We start from the raw sequence: 24,706 nt of genomic DNA on the forward strand, positions 1-24,706 counted from the left end.
TTCAATACGTCTCTCGCTGGTTTTTCTTTTTGGTGTGGCGGGTCATTCTTCAGCACCCCCGTCACCACCCTGACCTCTTCCTCCCTCCCCCGCCATCTTTGTCTGTGCTCAGTACCCAAGTCAATCTGTCAGCGGGTGCCTGAGCAAGCCCCCCCCCTCCCACGGAAGAAAAGGCCGAATAGGGGCCCCCCTAGCAGCGGCTTCCATCCCGGTGACAGAGCCGGGATAATAATTGGCAGAACAAATTGAAGCTAAAAGGCTTATGGAGCAGCTTTGAAAGTCTGGTTTTGGTGGAGTGGGGACGGGAGGGGAAATGTGGGGAGGTGTATCTGGAAAAACACGTCCCTGAGGGTCTGCCGCACAAAGGCACTGATCCGCCGTAGAAATAGATTGGATACAGTGGTGTGGCGCAAGCTTGTGGACTTTGGTTTGCGGCTAATATGCAAGATGTCGAACGGACACGGTGCTTTCACGCGTGCCGTCCTGTCCGCCTCCCCTTAAGGCTTCCTTTAAGGTCGTGGCATGTCGGGTCACCACGCCAGAAATCGCCACCTCCCCGGGTTCCTCATAAAAGCTTCATTCAAAGTAGACATGTGTAAAGGGAATAGCAAATAGTGGACAACTCGTGAAAACAACTACATAGCTTAGCTTTTCAGTCTGCTAAAGTAATGCTAATCTTTTTGTTGAGATGTTATAAGCCTCTAAGCAACAGAGTGAACACAAAAAGGCAGTACACACACAAAATTATATAATACGCCTCTTTGTAATAGCGCAGACCCAGATGTCTGCAAAAACTGGACTCTACAAAGATTGGGAAAAAAAAATGGAATGTGCAGAGCTTTCTTTGTTTTTTAAGAGTGAAAAGTACAGAAGAAAAGCAATACAACTTTCTCTTTTTCAAGGAGTGAAAGGAGGCAAGCCCTAGCTACCAGGCTAGGCTAATGAGCTCACGGGGGACGTTTAGCGAGCAGAGAGCGCTTTGGTTAGCGCATTTGATGAACAAAAAGGTGCGAGATGACAAGTACGACGCTCCGGGACGCTGCGGCATGATAGCGCAAAATAGTGACTGAGGTTTTTTTTGTTTTGTTTCTTACTTTCCATCCTAAAGAGAGCGTTTAAATTAGCCTGTCGGGTACATTGATTGCAAAAGCATCTTGGGACTGTCCAGAACGCAAATACATAATTTTCTGTGGTTGTTGGCATAGTCTGTGGTGTTCCTCAAGGGTCAGTCTTTGAGCCCATTTGGAATTCTCATCGGTAAATTTGAAGGTACGTATCTCGTATCACTTGTATGTAGATGAGTCGCTAACCTGGTAATGATGATCATTCATCCTTTTACCTCACATTTTGCTTATTCTCTCCTCACCTGTCTTGGTTCGTCCATCTATATGTAAGCCTGCGACAGACGTAAGACAACAGAACAATAGCGTTTTTTGATTCTGTGGCAAGAGAAACGATAATGACTAATGAAGGAACCGCCGCTTGGCGCTTGGCTAAATTAATGCACAAGGAATGTGCTAAAACATGAATATGCAATAAGATGAGCCGCTGAAGCATGACTGCAAACAAGCTCGCATTGTCCTTAAGTGCTGCTGATGTTTAATTTAAATATTAGCTGAAATATGCAAGTGTATACGAGGTGCTAATGTTTTCAAGGTAATGATACAGCAGCTGACATGCAGCATTCTTTTTTCTTGCCTAAAAGACAAAGTAAGTGCTCACATTAAGGAGTCCTAAAATTAAAAAATCAAACAATACCTAGCATGTGATTTGGTGCACTCTCGGGCCAGGCAAACATCTTTTTAATCGTGATTCACAGGCCAGAATACTCGGAAACACGAGCACTCGGGTGCAAATTTGAACCCTCATTTTGTGTGTCTGGCAAGCTACTCCAAATAATAGAAACACTTTGGGTCGGAAGCAAACAACCTGCCTTCACTTGCCCACGTAGCGCTCGGCTTGTATCACCGGTGCCATGAGGAGATGGCGTGAAAGAAGGTTATGCTGGAGAGGAACTAAAGCCGCTGTGTCATCTCAGATAAGAAGCTCAGCTCTCTGCCCTGCTGCTCCACATTAAAAATGTCACGGAGATGTACAAAGAACTCCTCCGTGTCTTTTGAGGGCACCCGCAAACCTTCTCGTGTCTAATTTGCAGAGGTACAAATATTTTGTTACTTTACGGGTGTCATTTTTCGTCACGCAAGTATCTGTACTTTAGCGGGAGTCGTTGAGCCACCTCTGTTGTTTTCTCAAATGGGAATGCAAACTTGTTGTTGTGGTGTTGAGGGACAGTACTGGGCCAAAGCGGCAACCTTTTCTGTAATTGGTGGCGAGAAGCTTTAATTGTGAGCCATTGCACTTGGCACAAGGTTGGGAGAGTGAACCGTGACATTAAGCGGCGTCATGTGACTTCCTGCTGGGCGGCTTGGCCTCAGACAAGCTGTTTTTTTCAGGATCCTTCTCCATGTGACCTTTTCGTCGTTATTGTGAGTGTGTGTGTGTGTGTCAGGGTATTGACTTTCACTCCGCTACGTTAAACTTCCATGCTCGGCTAAGACGAGGAGGGGGAATAAGAGTGGCCGGCGCTGGGGATAAAAGGCTCCCCGAGCCGTTTGATGCCGTATTCCGACAGAGACCCGGCCTTGATGAGCTGACGGGAGCTGAGGAGCGGCGGCACCGCAGACCCCTCTGATACTTGTCCCCTCCCCACCCCCTGTTCTTGATTCTCTTGACCCCGCTCGCGCCGCCACATCTGAATGAGCAAAGTGACTTTTGAAGTCGCTCCCTCGCTACGTGTTGTGACTGACGCGCAGCTAACAGAGTGAGCAGCTCCATTATGGATGCGGCTTCAATATTTATTAACCTGCAACTCAACACACGAGTGCCTTCACTCACTCTGACAGCAAACACAAGTGAGGTTGTGGCGGTGGGGGGGTCAGGATTACAGCTCCCCCTCACTGTCAAGTCGTCAGTCAAACTCTCAAGAATTATTGTCTTTTTGAGACTCATTTGTTGAAAGGGCTACCAAGCACAGATTCCAAGAGGGCCTTCGCCCGGTGCTCTGCCCCTCCCACCCCCACCGCCATCAGGGCGGCATGAAAATCGGGGGTTGCGTCTTGCACTCAATGTCATCATGTCGAATATCTGGAACACGCTACAGCAACCGTCCATTAAGTCAATAAATAACTAAACTGTTGTTGTGTGTCTACATTCGTCCGCCTCGCCGTCCCTCAGGGAATGCAGCCAAACATCCACCCTTGAATGGACGCACTATCTTTGGTTCACGTCGCGGTCGCTGGAGCACGCATCAGCAGGTCGGCCCGAGTCACTCGGCAGAGTCAATAGAATAACAATTAGAAGACAGCACGCACGCTTCGTTACACATTTGGCATGCAGGCGGGGGCTGAGGCGGTGGGCACGGAGAGGGGGTCTATCCAAAGGCGGCGGTGTCTAACCAGCAGATTCATGTCTCCTGTGTCGCTCGCTTTGAGGACTCGTCCTGAGCCAGTGATCACAGGAGGAAATTGTTCCATGGGGTTGACGTCTGACTGTCTACACCCCCAACCCCCAACCCCCTTGCCAACTTCAAACAAACCCTACCTAAAGGTTTTTGATACATTTCGTCTAAATTTTCCACTGACACGTAATAGATTCTGAGTAAAATAAGGAGCGTGTAAGGGTTAAAGTTCACTCAAACGTCCTCCACATCAAACACCCCAGGTGTAAAAACAATTCGTGTGGAGGAGAACATCTATCAACCACCTCCACAAAGTCATTATTTAGACAAAAACACAAGGTGGAAGCGCAGCGGTTCTCTGACTGGATCCTGACCCTGACGTGCTGTTGTGTCAAAGGAAGGAAGCGTGAAGCTCTTTTGACCTCGATCCTGCACGATGACTGATGCACAACAACAGGAAATTACTTTTGGGCTACATCCTTAAAGCTGGCCGATTGGAGTTGGTACGAACCCCCCCACCTCGATCTTTTTTTTAGCAGCTTCAGCAGATCAGTGTGCATGCCCATGTTGTACCAATAAAAAGGCTGCAAACTCTTTTTACCTAGTCGGTGTTGCTAAATTAACCATTTGGTATTGTTGGCAACGTTTCTGATCCGAACAATGAAAATGCGACTGCACGTTGAAAACTTTTACCGTATTTTCCGCACTATAAGGCACACCGGATTATAAGGCGCACCTTCAATGAATGGCCCATTTTAAAACTTTGTCCATATATAAAGCGCACCGGATTATAAGGCGCATAGAATAAATAACTCAACGTTGCTCAAACGTTAATGCAATCACAATATAGTAACACTCGAAATAGTGAAAACAATAACAATATATCAATAACTCAACGTTGCTCAAACGTTAATATCACACAACACACAAAATAAACACGTAAAGCTTACTTTAATAAGTTAGTCCTCATCCACGAATCCATATTGGTCCATATATAAGGCGCACCGGATTATGAGGAAAATTTTTGAGAAAATTGGAGGTTTTTAGGTGCGCCTTATAGTGCGGAAAATACGGTACGTTGAAAGCATTTAAAAGCATCAAGAGATTGTATCAGGAGAAATAAAGTCCCAGAAAGGCCAAGCAAAACCAAAATCTGTTTCAATAATGGCAATGTAATTTGTGTCTTCTTTAGGTGAGTAGGAAAAAAGAAGATTCAAATTGGAAAAAAGCAATATTCTGTGAAAGTGGCCAGCCTTAGCAGCTCCAGATTCTTGTCACTCATGTGACACCTCAGTCGCATACTCCCAAAGTCACAGCAATCAAGTTATAGTAGAAGGATTCACACATCTGATGCCCGGGAATGTTTGACAAGTCTCAGAAAATCAAGCCAAAGATCGTCATTGATCGTCCGATCGATCTTCAGGCCAAATCTGTGAGGATGCGACACTTCTGGGTCGGGGAAAATTACCTCGCGACTCATTCCTCCGTGGCATGGCGGCATAATGTGACACCTTTATACTCACAGAACTGACACCCGCTCAGTTTCTAAGGTGGGGGGGAAGTGCAGAAAGTCAGACGTGATATCTAATCTTAGAGTGTCAGCGGGAAAGCTCCACGAGAGCTTGCTATTATTGAATGAATTGAGGGATTTTACAGAAATAACCAAAATATCATGCTTAGCAATGTTAGCGCATCGACAAATGTCTTAAACCGGCATTAAAATTGTCATCGTCTCAGAATAAAAACTGAAAGTCAGGAAGATTTTTTTTCCCGATGGGGCTAACGATCGTTAAATTCAAGGTGCACCGTGTACTACCTTATGAGCTGTCGTAGCTTGCAAAAAGTTTGAACGTCAAGGCCTGGAGAACCCGCGGGTTATATTTGTGAAGCTTTCCACTCCTGAATCTCCCCATGCCTGCAGGTCCAGGTACGCACACCACACGGTGCGTCAGAGCACACGATGCACGGCTAATACGCAGCTGTCTGACCTGATTAGCTTTAGCGTTAGCGTTCCCCGCAGAGCCCCTCTGCTCCATCAGAGGGAATTTCTGGTCGACTGCACGTTGCCCCACGTGGATGCTGCTTGACGGCGGGAAAGTGAGAATGTGGATTGGATTTGAGAGTGGATGAAGCTCATGTGCCAGACTCCTCTCGGCAGGAACAAGATTGCGAGGCTTACTCGCAATGTTTTGACCAACTTTGCTCCATCACAAAACCATAGAGGCATCCATTTTCGAGTGCCCTCGTTTTTAGTGGGTTATTCAGCCGCTGTGTCAAACATACATCATGGGGACTAGAATCAACCCGACATTTTGGCCACAGCGGATAGAGATTCAAAATACTCTCGAACCTGCCAACAACATTGTCACAGTACTGCCATGAGTAGAAATTAACTTTAAATAAAGTTCCCGGTTGTGTGCTGGGTTTGTTGCCCAAAAACGAAGCCAGAGTGGTGATTGTCCAACATCAGAATTCTCCAAAGAGTAAAAACAAAATGGAACAGCTCTACTCTTTCTTGACGCTTTATCCCGTGGGTGTCCCAATACATTTGTCTGTCTCTCCCGGGTTCGCCTTCTCGTTCAACGGGGTGTCACTTTCAAGAGTTTTTCAGCCAGAAGTCAAACTTCCCGTGTAGCGGAACAAAAGGGGGAGCAAACAAAGCGGCCGGCGGAGGCTCGGCGGTGTTGGAGGTGATTGGATATTTTCTCATTCATTAGCTTAGCTATAATCTGTGGCGGCCTCTGAGAGCAATAAGCAATTACGCCGTGTTTATCCCCACGACTCCGACAGAACTAATCTGCTCTCAACAGCCAGCGCCGGAAATAATGAAATTAATTACGACAATGAATGCAACTGGCGGAGAAAGGTAGAAACGTAATTATCCATATTGCTGCACCCCCCCCTCCCTTGTCTGTCAGGATAAATGTTACGCTACCTTTTCATTCTTTCATCATAACAAGAGGAATACTCCTGATTTGGCTCTTCATCATCATGATCATCTCGCATCATGGATTGCGGTGACCTCGAGCGAGGCAACATGACCTAAAAAGTAGCTCTTCAAATTCAAATTATTTCACGATTGCACAATAAACCTCAGAGTCACAACTTTAATTTAAAATTCAATTTAATATCAAATTGAATGAACCTTGACCAGGAGGACAAAAAAACCTTACATGCTGTTTTATTTAGCCTCTGCGACCAATTTCTTGTAACAATATAAAATTTGGGAAGCTGTCATGCCCATCAAAACGTCTTCAGAAGCTCTGCTTTATTAATCCTTCAATACTAGTGGTAGAGATTTTGTACAATCACTACCAGACATCTGATGAATATTGTGTTCTCATCAATCTACCATTCAGTCAAGATAAGCTTGAGTTTTTGTGGCACCATCTGTTGCTTTAACATGCACCTGCATAAGAACAAATGTAATCATTCAGATGTGCAAAGCCCGACAGCTGCAACGTGAGACGCAAAGCTGTAATAGGAGCCGTGCTGTGCCAACACCTTCGGTGCTGTACGTCCAGTTCAATAGAGTCAACATGTACGTGTACAGAACTCGACAACCTGAAATCCAGACACAAATGTTTTTCTGTCTCGATTTTTCAGACACCCAGCGATTGTTCCAGAATCTTATTATTAACGTCGGAGTCATCCGAGGCTAAACCTCCCACTGAGCATCTCGCAAGCATCACAGTTAATGTGAAACGCAACGTTTGAAAAGTCTGCTGCCGCACCGCTAACATGTAATTACGTTAAATGGAGACTGCGCTGAGTAACTCGGAAGCCAGAGAGGTTTCTTCAATGCCTTTTCCATTAACGATCAAAATTGGTCCAAGTCGCCCGGCTTATTTTAGTGTGTGCCCAAAAATGGATGCGTACACCTCTCCGGTGAAAAGACGTTGCGCTTTTGTTCGCCTCGTTGTGCCTTCTTTTCTCTACAATTGATCTGCAGTCTCTAAGTCAGCTTTGCGATTGATTTACCCACTAAAGCACAGGTGTCAAACTCAAGGCCCGACAGCTAGATTCGGCCAGCCACATCATTTTATGTGGCCCACAAAGACAAATTGTGCATCAAATTCATATGTCAATACTAAAATTACAATTTTCACTTTTAAAAAATAGTGATATTGCTAGCAATTGTTTTATTACATTCATATTTTTTAAAATATTTGAACAGTTTTTCTCCGTTTTGAAAACTAGTTATTCATCTAGTTATTCACTAGTTTGTTGTGTAGCCTACACTATATATAATATGAGACATTCACACATTTATTTAGGTTGACAATTTCAATGCACCCTCGGAAGGAAACTATGACTACCGTATTTTCCGGACTATAAGGCGCACCTAAAAACCTAAAATTTTCTCAAAAGCCGACAGTGCGCCTTATAGTCCGGTGCGCCTTTATATATGGACCAAATTCCTAAATTGAAACTGGCCCGAAGCATTGTGTCATGAAATCAATCATAAGTGGCCCGCTGAAGACGATGAATCATGAATCAAAAAGACTATGGATCATTATTTTGTGATTATAAAGTAATTTGTTGCGTCTGAAGTTAAAATAAAAAAGATAAAATGGAGAATGATTTGATTTGGATTAAAAATCTGACATGATGCATTAATGGTGCGCCTTATAGTCCGGTGCGCCTTATATAAGGACAAAGTTTTAAAATGGGCCATTCATTGAAGGTGCGCCTTATAGCCCGGTGTGCCTTACAGTCCGGAAAGTACGGTATATAAGTTTGACACTCCTGCATAAAGCATTTGACTGTCAATGTCCACTCAAAGCCAGAATTTCTCAGAATTACACGGTTACATGTTGCTCAAGCTGATTCTGGGCCAGTGACCAATTGCTCACCTTTGTCTAAGTTTGTGATATGTTCTAGAATATCTGCACGGCTTGGAAAACCTAATTAGCGACTTCTTAAAATATGATAATGCCAGCGAAGTAATAATAATACTAATAGCGCCGTTAGCGTATGGGCCCTATCCATCAACGGAACTAATAATCCTCCTCTTCATTCTCAACTTCCTCCTCCGAGCTGCAGAGTTGTGATAAACACACGTTGAGACATGCAGACTTCCACGCGCCGATACAATCGACCCAGTGACAGATTGCGCCGCCCACCCATCACGTCTCATCTGAACCCCCCCCCCCCCCCCCCACAAACACACACACACCTCTGGGATGAATTACCACACGGCTCACAAGTGCCAACAATTACCTAAATAGGCTGAGGATTGATCTACGCAGAACTAAGTGGGGGATCGACTGTTTGTTGGGGTAAATATAAAAGATGTCATGTTGACAGAATTAAAAAGGAGGGAAGCTACGCCACATCAATGTGTTCATTTTATATGCAGGCCTATCCGATTAGTGCCCTCGTCTTTGGATGGCTGCTCCACATTAGCCGCAAAAAAAACAAAAACAAATGTCGTCTATTCCACATGAGACCAACTAAAAACAAAATAACGCCATTTAATAAAATATTCATGCGGTTATCAAACTGATAAACAGATTGAGGACATTTGTTGACAGAAATCAACCAATTCAATTCATCTTTCTGAAAAAAAAATCCTGTCTATGCATCTCATAATCATCATCAGACAAAGACACTCGGCAGCCGAGGTGCCAGAAATGTCGGCATGGCGGTAAAGATGATTTAACGATGACTTTCGTGACAGCGAAGGATAAAAGTCCCCCCTCACCCACCCAAACCTACGTGTGGTGTGCCTGACTAATTTCCAATCCAGCGGACATCCACGTATCCCAACCTTGTGTCTGTATCACAAACCTATCCTTTAAGATAAATGCTGCCATAAATTAGAGTGCATAGCTGAACGAGTATGTTTAAAAAAAAAACGCCGACCTATCACAGGGAGCAGGTGGCAGTCTTGTGGATTTAGGGAGCGTGGACATTGCCAATGTTGGAAGAAGATAAACAGATGTTAACACATGGTGCCTAGATCCCTGCTGAGGGTTTATGTTTGAATGAAAACAGACATGTCGGAAAAGCCACAGGAAATATGTCACTATGGTTCAAAGGAGCCTTGCAGGGACATTTCCAGGCGGGGATCATAAATGTAGATATGTCTACCCACAAAAGAAATCATGCCTGAAAAGTCACAGGAGATCTGGTATTGTTCTTAGAGGTCGGTAGAAGTTGAAAAGAAGCTTGGACTGGCACGGAGCACAAAAAAAATGATCGAAAGCCCGAGGCCATCGGCATCATCTTACCGTTCCTCATCACGTCATCCTCTACGCAACTTTCTCACCCGCAACGGGGGCTGTACTTTATTGTCAGTAGGTGGACTCTTTTGTTCCTTGCGGAAAAATAACCCATCGCACTCTTGTCAACATGAAACATGACAACTCGTCATATTTTCCCGTCATTCAGCCCCTCGGTAAGAGAGTCAAGGAAGTCCTTTCTCTTTACGATGTCACGCAAGCTGAGCGTCCTTGTCTTCTGTCTTCAAGGTTAAGCTTCTAATGAATAATACGCAGTATATTCCGAAAAACACGGCATACATTACACAGGCGGTCAGTTCACTCATCAGGCGACTGGTCATGGTTGAGTCTTCACTGTGTCCCAAGGGCACACCGTGGACTCAGGACGACGTGTCCCACTTCTGACATGATTATGCTAAAATATTTGCATTCAAATTCGCTCAGTGCATCTCTAAGAAGCATGCAAGGCATCAAAAAGATGGGCCCTAAGACTGAGCCTTGAGGAACCCCACAGGAAAGAGGTACAGACATTGCCAAAAACCACAAGAAATGATGTTCAATGGTACCTCTACTTATGAACTTAATTGGTTCCACGATTGGGCTTGTAAGTAGAAACGTTTGTAAGTAGAAGCAACGTTTCCCATAGGAATCAATGTAAAAGCAAATAATGCGTACTGGACTATCCCAAAAGTTACAATTTTCGCCCTATTAGTCTATGTAACACACAGAAAACCAAAAGAACAGTTTTATTTGTGCTTTTTCAAACCTTTATAACAAAAACTAAACATCACTTTATTCTTGAACTAACTTTGCTTGGGGGGGAACCTGTTTTAATTTTCTACATTTGCTAAAAATACCCCGAGAAGACAGAAAAAGTGAATGAATTATTGCATGCTTTCACGTATTCCCTGCAATGTGCTCTCTCACGTACTCGTTACTTTTTGGTGCTATTATTAAGTTTTCCGACTGCGTGAGTGGTCATTGAACGCACCTCGTACAGAACGCGAGTGAGAACCGGTGTGACGGTTCGGAAGTCGATTTCCAGTTCTAGCAGGTTCCTCCGGTGTGCCGTGTCACAATGTGAGGTTGCACAGGAAGCGAAGCTGAAGAGATTGCTTCTCAATCAAGCTCTCGGAGCAAGTGAATAATTGAAAGGCAGGATAGCTTTCCAGGTGACATCAGTGTGAGTCTGCTTTGAATGTTTGGAGACTCCCGGCGTTAGGCCTTCTTTGCTTCAGTAGGCGTACATGTTCCTTAAATAGGCTGATGGGTCAAACACTTGCCTAGCGGACCTCCTGGCATGGAGGCCAGTTACGCCAGTTCTGCTCTGTACAAACACCTCCGTGTGTCCGCAAGGAGAAGCGCCGTCCTCTTGTTTAAACAGGGGAAATGTGTTTGCTGTACGGAAGGTGTGGGCGGAGAGAATTTTTCATTTTTTTTTTCCCTCGCCTGCCGTTCTCCTCATCAGTCTCATCCACTCTGACAAGCTTCCCAGCGAGTGTGTTCAGAGGCCTTTCTGTACGGGCTACAAAGAACACGTGAAAATCAATGAGGTTTAGATAAGCTGGCTATCAATCGTGACATCTCCTCTTCATCTTCTCCTTCACTCTGCAACAGAACAAACACACGCCTGCCAGACATTCGAGTTTGTCTCGCTGCTTGTACGCATCACATCAGAGCGTGTCGACGAGGCGGGGGAGTTCGACCATACGTGTTGCGAATGGGATTGTGGGTAATTCGGAAGGCTGCCCTGACTGAGATTTGAAACTTTTTGAAAGACCTTCCGTTTTGCGCTCCCCTTTCACACCGGTCGACTGGTCCCAAAGGCCTCGGAGCTGATTGACCGGGTGTGGAGGTGAAACAGCTGCAACACACCAAAAAAGCTATGATCTAATTTGCTGAGGTGGGATCAACTTGTCAGATGGGACCTCATCGCTCCACTGGCACTCTCAGCTTGTTTATCGCAACGGCAGGCAGGAAGAGAGCGCTCGCCGCCAAATGTCACGGCTGGCTTGTTGTCTCCACTTCCTCGTCACTCCCTCGCTCTCGTCTGCTTGGCGGCGTTCCCGCCGGGCGAGCGTCCTCCTCTCGTGACCCCCGCGCGACATCCTCAAGGTGCGTCTGCCGAGCGTGTCGACACGAATCACGCTGCGAGAGCGGCAAACACAACGGGGCGCCCGCTGAGCGCCGTTTGTGTCTCTGTTTGTTTGTGGGCATGAAATTGGGATTGCCAGTGTTTGGCTTCCATTTGGCTCGCTGATAAAGTCTTACTGTGAAGAAGGGCTTTTATTTCTGTGCTTTCCTCCCATGCAACCTGAAATCTCCCAGCGCAGATCACAAAGCACAGCAGCCTTTTTTTTTTTTGCTTTTTCTTTCGCCTGATCATTGCAGCGTGAGAATCCGCCATTAACGAGTATCCCGACAGGAGAGGGGGGGGAGGCAATCTTGTGACTTTTTCCAAGGTGATGATCTTGAGTCTGTGACAGGATTTCACGTAAACTACTTGAAAGAATTTCGATGACTCACTGTCATAGGCCATTACATTTTGGTGAAGTTATTTGATTTGGGATTGTGGATACTCAATTTCTGTGGAAGGTTTTTCTATGGCGGCAAAGCTCTACTTTTCCATAAGAAAGGGTTATGGCCTGATCACATTAAGCTCCGCCCGCTCGCTTCAACATTGTTATTGACTTAGGGCAAGTCCATCCCGAATTTAGACAAATATTCACACCTCTGGAGAGTTGCCAGTCTTCTGAATTTAAAATGGATGGCTATGGTTTGTGTTACCTGGGCAACAAACCCCACAAGCACGGGGAAGAAAATCTTCATGGGGACAGCCGGGGCCAAGACTTTGAGACAAATATTTCAATTCTTCTTTAGTTTTTTTTATTTGAAGTTTGCTGGCAGTCTGCGCTGTCCTGAGGCGGAATTCATCTACATTATTGTGATGTGTAGTCCTAAGAAGGTTCCAACCTTTTTGAAATCCACATGACGTGAGGTGCTGTGTTGTCTTATGTCCTCATTAGCATTTGTCTTTCCAGTGTTTTTTTTTTTTTCCTCCCCTTTTCCTGCAGCATCTCCGCAGTAAAAAGGATGACAGGTTGTCCTTTGAGCGGGGGACTCTCATTAAGTCCATCCACAATGAACCTTTGTCTGGCTGCTCTTCCATTGTTCTGTTTTTCTTTTCTATTTTTGTTCACGGCATGCGAGCTCACGCTCCCAACCACCGCGCAGGTCACAACTTTCCGCTCCCCGTCGTTAATTTAGCTTAATCTGTGCGAGAGTCGAGGCAAAAGATGAAGCTGATTGCTCACCAGAGACCCTCATTTCTTTTTCCAGGGTAGGTGGTGGGTGCAATTAGAAAACTTAAATAGGCAAAGTTTGAAAAAGTTAGCGTGTTGATTGCATAGGGTTTCTGTTGTTTTCCAAAGACTTTCCCAGGCGGCGTAATCACCTTGCTAATATGCGCAGCCTTTTATCCTGACAGTCGCATTAATCAAGTGGTGCTGCCGAGCGAGCGCAGATGATTGGGGCAATAAGTGGTGCGTGTCATCCAAACAGCCATTAAGTGTTTGGACACTACACCTCCATTACCGTGCCGACCGGGCTGCCGCGCTGTTTGACACCAATCCCTCCCTCTCCCGTTCATCGCACGCATCCGGTCGAGCGGGTCATTTGGGGAAAAAAAAAATTCAACGACTGATGGCACCAACAACTTTTCTTTTCAGCATGCAGATAAAGAAATCTTGCCCAATTTTTGGATTGATTGATCCATTTTATTTCGAGCTTAAAAACAGAAAAAGATATCAGTAAAATATAAAAGGAAAAAGAAAACAGGACAAAATATCCCAAGGAAGTCGTAAATAACTTAAACAACAACAATTAGGACAGCTCGAAAAGGAGTAGGAAGAAGTTAAAGAACTTTTCAAATCCTACCCCCTATCTCTTTTATCTATTCATAATACAAATTTTTCTATATAATAGAAAAATAATTATATACCACACACATTACTACACTTATGTAATAATGCACAATAATCAGAACAATAATACCATGTGCTAAAATGCAATAATCTGAATAATCTATAATAATCAATGATATAATCATCAATAAATTATGATTGTGACCTGAGCATCTGACAGTTCCTGCCTATGCTGGAGTAACCTTTGATTTGTTTTGCAAAATGAAAAGCAGAACCATTAAAGATATTAGAAGGAAATACTTTGAAGGGTAAAACTCTGGAATTGGTCAGTCCCGCAACTTCCCTGACGCAATTGTCCAGTCCCGCAATTTCCCTGAAGTACAAAATTAGAATGCGGGGATAAAATTGCCAGCAGGAGAAAACATGGCAGATTAAACTCATCTGTCTGCCTGAAAATTGGCTCGCAAAGGAAACAAACGGCCACTACACGGGTTGATGGGAGCCATTCGTCAGGGAAGATTGAGGAGGCACTGTGAAGATGGCCCACATCTCCATAAATCATGTTGACAATTGACTTGAACTGCAAGTCCGCCATAAACAGCCCATGTAGAACCCCCCCCCCCCCTCCCCTCCAATTGCTCAGTCCCCGCTGGCAGACTTAAAGAAAATGATGCATTGTGCAATGTTACTTGCATGTTAATTTAAAGCGATAAAGGGAATTTTACTTGTTACATTATTTGTCCCGTATTTTATATCTACACTTATCTCTGCGCACAGCCCATTTTGTTTGACGACTTGACTAAATCTCTTATTTTCTATACCTGCGCCATCTGTCTTTTCAAAATGGTTGCCTTTACAAAGATAAAAATGTTTGCTTTTGACGGAGAGAGCTATTCAGCGTCAAACAATACACCGCTCCCCTGGAGTTCAAACAGCAGAAATGTGTCATATAACAGTGAACGCTTTACAATTGCGTTGACAGTTGCAATTCTAAATATTTGTTTTTATCTTTTTGTTCTTCGGTGGAATATTTTGCTCAATGTCAAACCATTGTGTCGAAAAAAAAAGGCTTGGAGGGGCGGGGGGGCTGCTTTTTCTTGACATTATTGGTAGATTTCATTTTATATTCGTATGACAGTTTTTGAAAAGTGCGCCCGCTTTGTCGAAGCACGCCAGCACAGACGTGTTGATGAGTGATTTTTTTTTACAGCAGCGGGGCATGTGAGCTTTCGGGGGCTCAGCATGTGGCGTTTGCGTGACTTCCGCCAGATGTTGACTCCAGCGTCGCACAAATGACAAACCTTGACAAATCCACCATCCAACACTCGGCGGGCTTCCGCTTTGCTTTGTTTGCACACTCCGTCGTCGCCGCCTGGCGTGTCGCATCACACGCTTCTCGTGCGTCAACACCAACCACTTTTAACACCAGCCACAAAACATGTCAGCTAATAACAAAAAAAGAAATAACATTTACACGAGAGATTAGTCAACCGTCTACCTCCGGAGAGCTCATTTCGATCACTTGTTTATTTTAATAAACTTTGTGTCGGCTCACAATAAGTCAATAACTCTGAATCAAGAATACATGATTGCACTTGATCAGAAACACGAAAAAACACGTATTCTTAGATAGACAGAAACTGAAAATCAGCAAAAGATTTGCTGAAGGCAATGAATGTTTTTAAATTGTCTGGCTGTGCTGTTCCATAAATAGTGAAGAATTTAAATCAAAAATAGTAGTCGTAGTTTTCCCAAAACGCATAGGCTTGTCTAATATGAGCAACAAATTCACTTCACAGGTGCTTCAAAATTCAACAAGTTAGCTAAAAATCCGTCAACTGCCGACGATAGACCTTGTAAAGGTGCGAAGCGTGTATGTGAACGTGCTTTTGTGTGCTCCTCATGTTTCTCTTCCCGTGTCCCTGCGGGCTGTCTCGTAAGATGCGATTGTGTTTCGCTGTCATTGTGATACCCGCGCGTTACAAATTGAAAAGGATCGTGAGAGCTGGGAACTTCTCCCGAGGTTATCTTTTATAGGCGGACAAAGCAAACCCGTGTTGGTGGGAGAATATTCAAAAGGAATTCTGATCCGACAAGACAACCTTGGGGACAAGTACAAGCAAATACTCCATGGGACTATTTGTACAAATTGAGGCAAACCTTGGTGCTCAAGGACCATAAAAAAGATTTTGAGGGAAAAACAACAAATATGATACTGGGTCGGATGAATGATTGGAGTGGGCCCCATGTTGTCCGTATGCCATACTTTGGCCACCTCAGTAATAAAGGCTAACCACAGCTCCATAATAAAACAGTTTTCCTTTTACATGTGTCCTTGAGGACTTGAATGGAAGCAGGAAAGTGAATCAATGCCAATTAATTCGGCAGTGGAGGTCCTGGTGTCTATTACTGGATGTAATTACTTGATGTAATAGACAGAGCCACTGCCTGCGTCACTGATTGCTTTCTTTAGACCGGCCAGTCGGTAAGCTTGTAGTTCATTGAAGCAGCTGCTTCATTCGAATGGAAACCCACAAATGCGCATCAGCCTTTGAGGACTTGGTACCTACTTGATCCAAGTAGGGAGCTTAACAAAGACAACAAAAACATGACCATGTACCTTTGAGTCTGTTTGAGGTGGCCAAACACAAAGTCTCAAAGCTTCTCAAACCGTCTTTCAAGTACTCCAGCCGAACGCTGATGTTCTTTTTGATTTTTCTGCTTGAGCTGGAGTTGCAACATAAGCCCGGAGGTAAGTTGCTCCATCCTCAGTCTCCAAAGCTTGCGCAACTGCTGTGGAAAAGCTCACAAAAAACCCACCGCACCACTTCATCATTGTGCCCGACAAGCCCCTGAGTATGTTTCATCTGCCATCGCCATGGCAACATGCGCGACACCACGCCAGGGTGTCCAATAACAAAAAGAATCATCAAAGGAAGCCGAGACAACGGGAGGTTACGTGACAGATGTACAGACGACAGCCACCTCCAGATTGATGGAAGACAAACCAGCATTCACGATAAATTCTTCATCTGCAAGGAACCTAAATGCATGTTTTTGGAATGCCGTAGAAAAACCCCACACAAGCCCTGGAACAACAAGTAGGCTTCATACCAAAGGTAAAATTCAAACCCAGGACTTGTGAGGCAGACTTTCCAGGTAGACTGCCGCTTAAAAGTTCTTCTGCCATTCCAATTGGAGTACTTAAAAGATCCAGAAGCAGCTCCAAAACTCCAGGTTCGAGCTTGGTCTTACGTTACCTCGTCTCTCAAATATTCAGTGAGAAGAACAAGAAATGCGCCTAACAGTACGCTGACCCCTGAAACTCCCGTTTAGTATTCAGCACGATGCTTCCAGAAAGTGTTGATGCCTCAACAGCATCATTAGGCCAAGTGAATCCGGCACGGCGGGAGGTCGGATGGGGGCCGGGGGTGGGGGATAGCGGGGTCACGTCGATGCCTCATGAATCAACCGCACAATGAAATCTTTCTCCTAAGAACCGGCGGACTTGGCAGAGCTGCGTGCTGTCTCAGAGGCTACGAAATACAAATTCTGCTACCCCATTTGGCTGTAGTTAGCGAGCTCCTGACCGCGTCTTCCTCCCTCCGCCGGACGCACCCCATGGCTACGATCCACTACCCCCCCCCCCCACCAAATAATTCGCCTTAGTCACTTTCTCCAACTGCTGAAAGGCTCATCTTTTGACATGATTAACAAAATAAGATGGTGTTACCTTTTAAGAACTGGATGCTGAACTTCTCATCTTCTTCCTCTCAAGAACAAACCAATAGCACCTTCTCCTTTCCTCGTCGCTCCTCAAATGTGAGAGAAAGTAACATTCACAGTTGAAGATGCACACTTCCTCTCGCTGCCTCGCCTCCGCCTGCACTGACTGCCTTGCCGGCGCTCTTCATGCTCCTCCTGCCCCTCCTGCCCACCCCCCCCCCCCTTCTGTAACCCTGCCGCTGCTCGCCTCATGAATGTTTAGACACGCCAATTGCTTCTGAAAGGTACCAAATTAACCCGAAGGATTGGAAATTTGCTCACTTTTCCCCACTTTTTAGATTGTTCCGAAGGCTCTCCCTCTCTCCACCACATCACCGTGGCCGTGACCTGGTTGAGAGGTGCAATCGCAACTTGGCAAAGCGAGAGCCTGCTTCTCGGACGCTCGCTGCAGACCAGCGTGAGGAAATGAACAAACATGAGGATTATACAGAAATATGTTTGATAAATAAGTAAATGTTTACTACCCGCGGCCCTCCTCTGATAAATCATTTATCGTCTGCAAATGAGTCAAATCTGCTAAACAAATTGAATCATTAGGCGTCAACTCACGAGCTTAAAAAAAAAGCTAAGAAAAAAAATGCAAAAATGTTCAAGTTAAGTCTGTGCAGTCTGTCTGTTAACAGAAGATTGGCCAAATAAACGAGTGATTCCGGGCATCACAACCCTTTGACGTCACAAATCCTCAAATAGATCACCCACCATCGGCGCCATGCTCCGTCTACAATTTAAGTCGTCGGAAAAATCGATTTCCTGTCAGGGCCCATTTGGATGTATTAGCCACGGAATTCATTGAAATGACAGTTTCAGACCAAAATGGATGATTTCCTATTTCTTTTCCAACGTGGGTCCTTGAGATTTTTCAGAGAATCGCAATTTTGGGCCTAACTGGTGACGAGCTAATTTTTTCCAACTTCCCAGGAATACTCTCAATTATCATCAAAATTTCAAACTCTGCTCTGGCTTAACTAAAAAGCAAAGGATACAAAACTCTGTTGCCCATCTGTCAAAGATGCCATCTTTCAATTTAGGCTGATTAGATGAATTCCCTAGTCGGAAATCATCAAAGTTCAAGTACTGGAATTCAGTCATGACTGTATTAAAGCAAAATGGCTGACATGGAGACCCTCAGAATAGCAATTTCTTCCAAGTGATGTTGGAGTAGGGGTCTACAAATAAAGCTCCTGTTTCTGCTAAGTAGGGACGAGCTTCTTAGTGGCCCGTGTCCAACGTCTTGCGTTCTGCCGCATTGTCTCCATTGTTCTCAAGGAAGCTCCCTGGAGTCGCACTCGGGATGTGCTAGCAACGCACCGTTAGCTTCCGGGCTCTGCGCCAAGTCCACTTAACGACACCACTCAGGTAAAAATGGATGAAGGTCTTACTTTTGCCAACATGTACAAAAAATGTTTTGACAATGGAAACAAAAAAGAAAAGAGCATCAGAACTGCTCGGAATAAACGTCAGGCACAATGTCCAAATTGGTGATTTTTGGATTGTGGGAGGAAGCTGGAGTAGTCAGAGAAAGCCCCCGCCGGCAGGGCGGCTGAAAATAGCCACAGCGCTGCGCTATATCAGCATCACGGAAAAATTCGATTGCTAAATATTCCATCTCAACAGTGACCCTAAACAGTACAACAGGAAGTGAACAGATGGATTTTCGCCAAGAAACTTTTACGGAACACAAGTTGGGCATTACAGACGTGCCCTGGAGGATGCGGAACAGTTTGGGCATCCATGGCTAGTTTTCCGTGACGCCAAGCCACAAGACTTCTTCCCTCAAGTCCTAAGGCACAATACTAACATGTTGGATATCGATCGTCCATGCTCTCATGTTGATTTTAATCGCCTGCCTGGCAACTGGTGGAAGCGGCGCGTCAGGAATGAGAAGGAATTAAGAGCAAAAAAATAAAAAATACAATGTGCGCCTTAAGCGGACTTGTATTGTCGGCAATCAGCTTGAAGCACCACAGCAAATCGATAGACACAAAACACAACCACGGGCGATCCAGCCTGGCGGTGGTGATTTTTTATTTTTTTTCTTCCTTGAATGTTGTTTGACAAAAACAAGTGTGAAATGTTGGCGAGTATAAACTACACAGCTAGAGGACATCGATGGGATTATGTTAACAAGGCGGCCATCTGCATGCTGGCAACCCTTTCTCAATGGAAGCAATTCAAATAGATCACAAGGCTATGGATTTTATTTTTAAGCCTGATGTGCTAAAAAAAACAGACGAAGAAGTGAAAAAAGGTCTCGGGATTGGACTTGATTCCCGTGATGCTTTGTGACTAGACTCCCTTTCATGCAGTCAGCCCGGTGAGCCATTGATTTCTGGGCTTTAGCCTCAGGAGATGAGACAGTTTGCATGTTTGGCCTCCAGGACCCATAAATCACATTGATCAGCTGCCATAATAAGGCCATGCCAACACAACCCCAACAGAGGCTTTAGAAAACAATTAGAGACAAAGAAGAAGAAGCATTAAGGAGGTCAAAAGGCTTGTGACTCTTAAGCCAATACATTCATTAGTATTACTCTAATAATCCATAGGTGGCTTGGAGAAAAGTATTGGGACATCTCCATGAAGACTAAAGGAAGAATATGTGACAGCGTTTTCTATTTTTGGAAAATCTTTAATGTCTGGTCACCAAACTCATCCAAATATACCTTTGCAATAGAAAAGGAGCTCGGCCAAAATCTCTAAATTGGAAGCATACAATCGTCCGAGACTAAATCGATTTACTCGAGCATGTCGCACCGAGTTTGTTCAAGTTTTTTGAATTGTTGTCAAAAGTTTGTCAAAGGTGTCAACGCCGAATGCATGATTGATGTGTTTTGACCGTCTTCTCGGCCAGCGTGGCATTTATTTTTAACAATCACTAAGTATTCTGTATGTTGCTCTTGCCCTGATGAATAATTTGAGTTGCCGGTGAAGCGAAACATTGAGAACTTGACCGCGGGGCGGCGGAGCCTCCGAAGAGAAGCGAGCGGTTTGATCTTGACCGGCTTTTACAGCTAATCTATCTCCAACGCGAACGCGCAATTGCATGTCAGTCAGCGGGTTGGTGGAGTGGATTGTCTCGTAGTTGCTCTGTAAAAGACGCGTGAGTGCTTCCCAGGTGGGTTTTTTGCGGGAGGATGCACAACAAATCCCACGCGGACCAATGAAAGAATGCAATTTAAAGCTGGATTGAAAGTACAGATCTCCAAGTTCCTCCGATTGTCGAACTGCATCACAAAGAAGCACGTTTTATTTGTCCGCCATCATGAAAGCAGATATAGTGACGACAAGTCATGCGGATGACCTCATTAACTGTTTCCGGATCTCGGTTTTCGACCACAATCCGTTCCAGAAGGCGGTTCGAGAAGCGAAACGTTCGAATTCCGAATCTATTCTTCCCATTACAAATAATGGAAAGAATTTTAACCCGTTCCAAGACTAAAAAAAACAGAATTCTTTAAGCATTTTTTCATTTGCGCATTTTTGTCCGATCGCGCAACTGCAGCGCACCGCCGAACGCGCAACCGTAGCGCGCCGCCGACGCGCAACTGCACCGCGCTGGTCGCATTATTGTGACATAGTCCTCACTGAAATTTAGAAAATATTTTTTAAAGTCCTGATGTACTTTCCAAAATTTAAGTGGACCTCAGTGCGCAGGGAGCTTAATTTGGTCCGATCGCGCAACCGCAGCGCGCCGGGCGCTCACTGTCGCATTGCTTTCTTTGGAGGCATGATTAGGGGTTAATACAATCCTCAAAGTAACGAAAATATAATAACAACGGAGTCAGTCGGCATCCGGGCCGCGTGGTCGGGTTTTCTCGGGTCCTCTCGGCTCATCTCGCGAGGTTCGACCTCCGAAATTTGTTTGACAACCGAAGCAAAAAAATCGTGATTTTTTTTTTTTGTTTTGTTCGAATTCCGATTTGAGAACCGGGACGTTCGAAAACCGAGGTTTGACTGTAATTAAATTCTCAACCTCAAAAAGTATTGATGCTGTTGTTCAGCCGAATGAATACGACGGTATCAACACCCTATCCGACCTCCCCGCGGCCGACCGGCCCCCTCCTTCTACTCCCCCTCCAGTTGTCGTGTGGATATTAGAAGCCAACAGGATTTGAGGGCGAGTTCGTGGTTGTGTTGAGCTCCTCCTGGGATTACCCATCTTGGCTTTCTGACGCCACTCTGGAGAGCTTCTGGCTTTTACTCTGCCACTGTGTGTACACACATCTGCCACTTCCTCCCAGGGGAAGCGTAGCACACAGGCTTTAGCCTCTTTGCAGTGCCAAACGAAAGCCACCAGGGACAATTTGTTCGCACAGAATGATTTTTTGGCACCTTAACGTCGATTGTTACATTGTGACAAATAGCGTTATTTTAGAGATTCCGACAGCTAAAAAGGAGTCGTCATCCGATATCGGGCCTTTGCTGAGTTTGATCAGATTTGAGGGAACTAATATCTATCAATCTTGGATTATTGGATGTGTGTACCCAGTTTACAAGGCAAAAACAAGCCTTATTCAGATGGGTGAAGATATTTTTTATTTTTTACTGAAGCCGCCATGATGGCTGGTTATAATGATGGATTCTTATCAGGCGCTCGGCTTACGATCGATTGGAAGTCATCAGATGTGAGGAGATTCGAGTGTTGCAAAGCAAAGTCACGCTTGGCGCCGGGCTTTGATTTGAAGTTAGAGCATAGTTAAGGAAGCAGCGCTCTAACGAGGCCGAATAAGAGAAGCCGACGATGCCGTCGATATTTGGTGTAATTACATCCTGAGAAGCATCCGTGCGGCGTTCTTCCCGGCCAGAAAGACGAGAAATGTTTTTCTTTCTTTCCATCCGCAGTTGTAATTATTCGTAAACTCTTTCTCGCGCCCCCCTCCCCCGTGGCAAGAGATTGACGGGAAATTAAAGGTTGTTGTTGTGTTGCCGGCGTGCTTCTTGTGCAATTAGAACAAATGTCAGACGTGTAAGAAGAAGAAAAAGGAGGCGCTAATTGAAAACATAAAAAGATTCCTCAATTAACTGCGGAGGCGAGCGAGCGAGCGCGCGGAGGCGAATTATTTGCATTGTTAGGCGGCGGGCAAATGGCGGAATGTGCCGTAAGCCGAGCAGAAAAACCTCGCGGGGAGTTGCACCCGACTTCAAAAGCAGAAAAGCAGATAGCACCGCCTGCCATCAATAGGCGCTAATTCACCCAAAGCTGACGCTTTGAAGGAGACGTGAGCATTTTTCTTCCAACGGTTCCTAGCAATCCTAATAAGGCGTCTCTTCCATGCTTTCTTCAAAATAGCCAACGATCAACAATTTGAGACTTTGAGATTTTTTTTCACATGGGACAAATTAGCTCATTGTAGGCCACTGGTGTCAAACTAAAGGCCCGGGGGCCAGATCCGGCCCGCCACATCATTTTATATGGCCCGCAAAATCATGTGTGTCAATTCAATGTTTCTTAAAATACCAAAACTGTGAGATATTGCAACATTTTTTGTTATAATCCTCATTTTTTTATAATAAATTAGAAAATTGTTAATATATTAAAATTGATAATAGCCACCCATTCATTTCTATTTAAGTCATTAATGGCCCCACGAGGGAAATCATAACCCCGATGTGGCCCGCAACAAAAATTAGTTCGACACCCTTGTTGTTGTCGGATTGATCTGTTTAATAATTTAGTTTTATTTCATCAATGAAAATATATTTTTTATTTTAGTTCATTTTGTTTGTTTTGACTATAACCTTGTTACATCACTAAAATGGAATTGCATCAATGAGTCACTAAAATACACCAAAAGCAGTTAAATGACATACATGTTTGGGGATAACTACCGAAAATGTGCAGACTGAGAAAGCTCGAGAACTGAGTTGTGGAGACACAGGATTAAAATAGTTTTTCACCAATTTTTTTTCTGATTGTTGGAAATTGAACTCTCTAAATAAAAGAAGATGGATGGGGAGCCATGGAAGGAGGACACCAGAAGTAATAAAACAGTCGACTTAAAAAAAAAATCTACACAAGGCAGAGAAAATAACTACTTTCAAGAAACAACAGCAATTTGTCTCCCACCATTAAAGAGTTGCATTTTCGTAAAATGTCCCCTTTAAATTGCCGTGGCCATCGGAGGAGAACCTTCTCCTGACTTATCAGGCGAGACCTTGTCAAGAACACAAGCCGGGAAAAGCAATTTTCGTCCGTCTTCCAAGAAACAGGAAGTTGCTCACCTGTGGAAGGAAACAAAAGAACAGACGTTGGCGTCACGTGACTCCTATCACACGTTTGCTCGTCTGTGGACTCGTGTTCACCTCACCAGAAAAAAAGCAAATGATGAACGCCGGCTTTATTTGAGCGTGTCATTCATTCTCCGTGTGGATCTTCAGTTTTAACGGCACCGCATTTGTAGGTGACCTTTCCCAGGCGAGAATAATTGCAATAATTTTTTTTTGTATTGACATTTCCTCCAATGAGCCGCTTAGCGTTTGACATCTCACCGTGGCGCGAGTGACGACGGCAACACCGGCGATAACGAGCCCGAACACTCTCGTTCACACGCAAATGACAAGAAATGAAGAACACACACTTCCCATTATACTATAAATGTTACCATCTAGTTTGGCGAGTCCTAAAAGGGACATCGGGATATTGGGCTTCGATGTGAAACTTCACGATGGACTTAAAATGCTAAGCAAGTGAGCTAGTAAAAAAAAAGGGAGCAATCAGCCAATCAGAAGAATTCCTGCTGTCACCTGTCACGCTGAGACGCTCATCAGAGGAAAAACTTTACTGTTTGTGATGGAAATTCAAACTTAGACTGCACTCAGCTCATATTCTTTCCTCCTGCAAGTCCACGGAATGTTCTGTACGCTTTTGAGTGTCACTGCTGTTTGCGTGGAGCTCCACAGTCAACTTGCATCCTGGTCTTACACTCGAAGCTCAGTGTTCTTGGCAGTTGGAGCGCATCAGAGTGGACTTTGCTGACTCGGAGCTTGGCAGGGAGAACGGCCAGGCTCTCTGGCATGACAGCTGAGGCTTGGAGGTCTGCGTCCGAGATGATCCCAGTCCAAATGTCTCCCTTTTGTGTAAACAAAACCCGGCATGGAGGGAAGGAGCTGCACAGGCGGCACATTTCTCCCACTAAAGCTTTTCTTCGCCTTGCCTGCCACTGGAAGGACATGAAAGCTCTGCTTGGCATCATTCGTGTCCTCTTTCTTGTTTTCTTCTGGTTTTCTTTTACCCTTTTGCCCAGGGAGTTGCTTTTGTCCCGCCCCAAAATGTGTGGCATGGAAGTTTGAAGTCTTAAAATGTGCATCCAAAG

The 24,706-nt window shown here is 44.8% G+C and overlaps 1 protein-coding gene across 1 annotated transcript in view; it reads right to left on the minus strand.

The window, feature by feature from the left end:
• Positions 1-17,506, minus strand: part of LOC119139281 (cadherin-20-like) — a 29,443-nt gene extending 11,937 nt beyond the window's left edge. Inside the window, exon 1 of the mRNA XM_037279834.1 lies at positions 17,341-17,506. The gene's annotated coding sequence lies outside the window, so the exon portion shown is untranslated. The remainder of the gene's footprint in view (positions 1-17,340) is intronic.
• Positions 17,507-24,706: the final 7,200 nt, after the last annotated feature.

The sequence above is a fragment of the Syngnathus acus genome, chromosome 20, assembly GCF_901709675.1.
Source record: "Syngnathus acus chromosome 20, fSynAcu1.2, whole genome shotgun sequence".
In the NCBI taxonomy this organism is placed as follows: domain Eukaryota; kingdom Metazoa; phylum Chordata; class Actinopteri; order Syngnathiformes; family Syngnathidae; genus Syngnathus; species Syngnathus acus.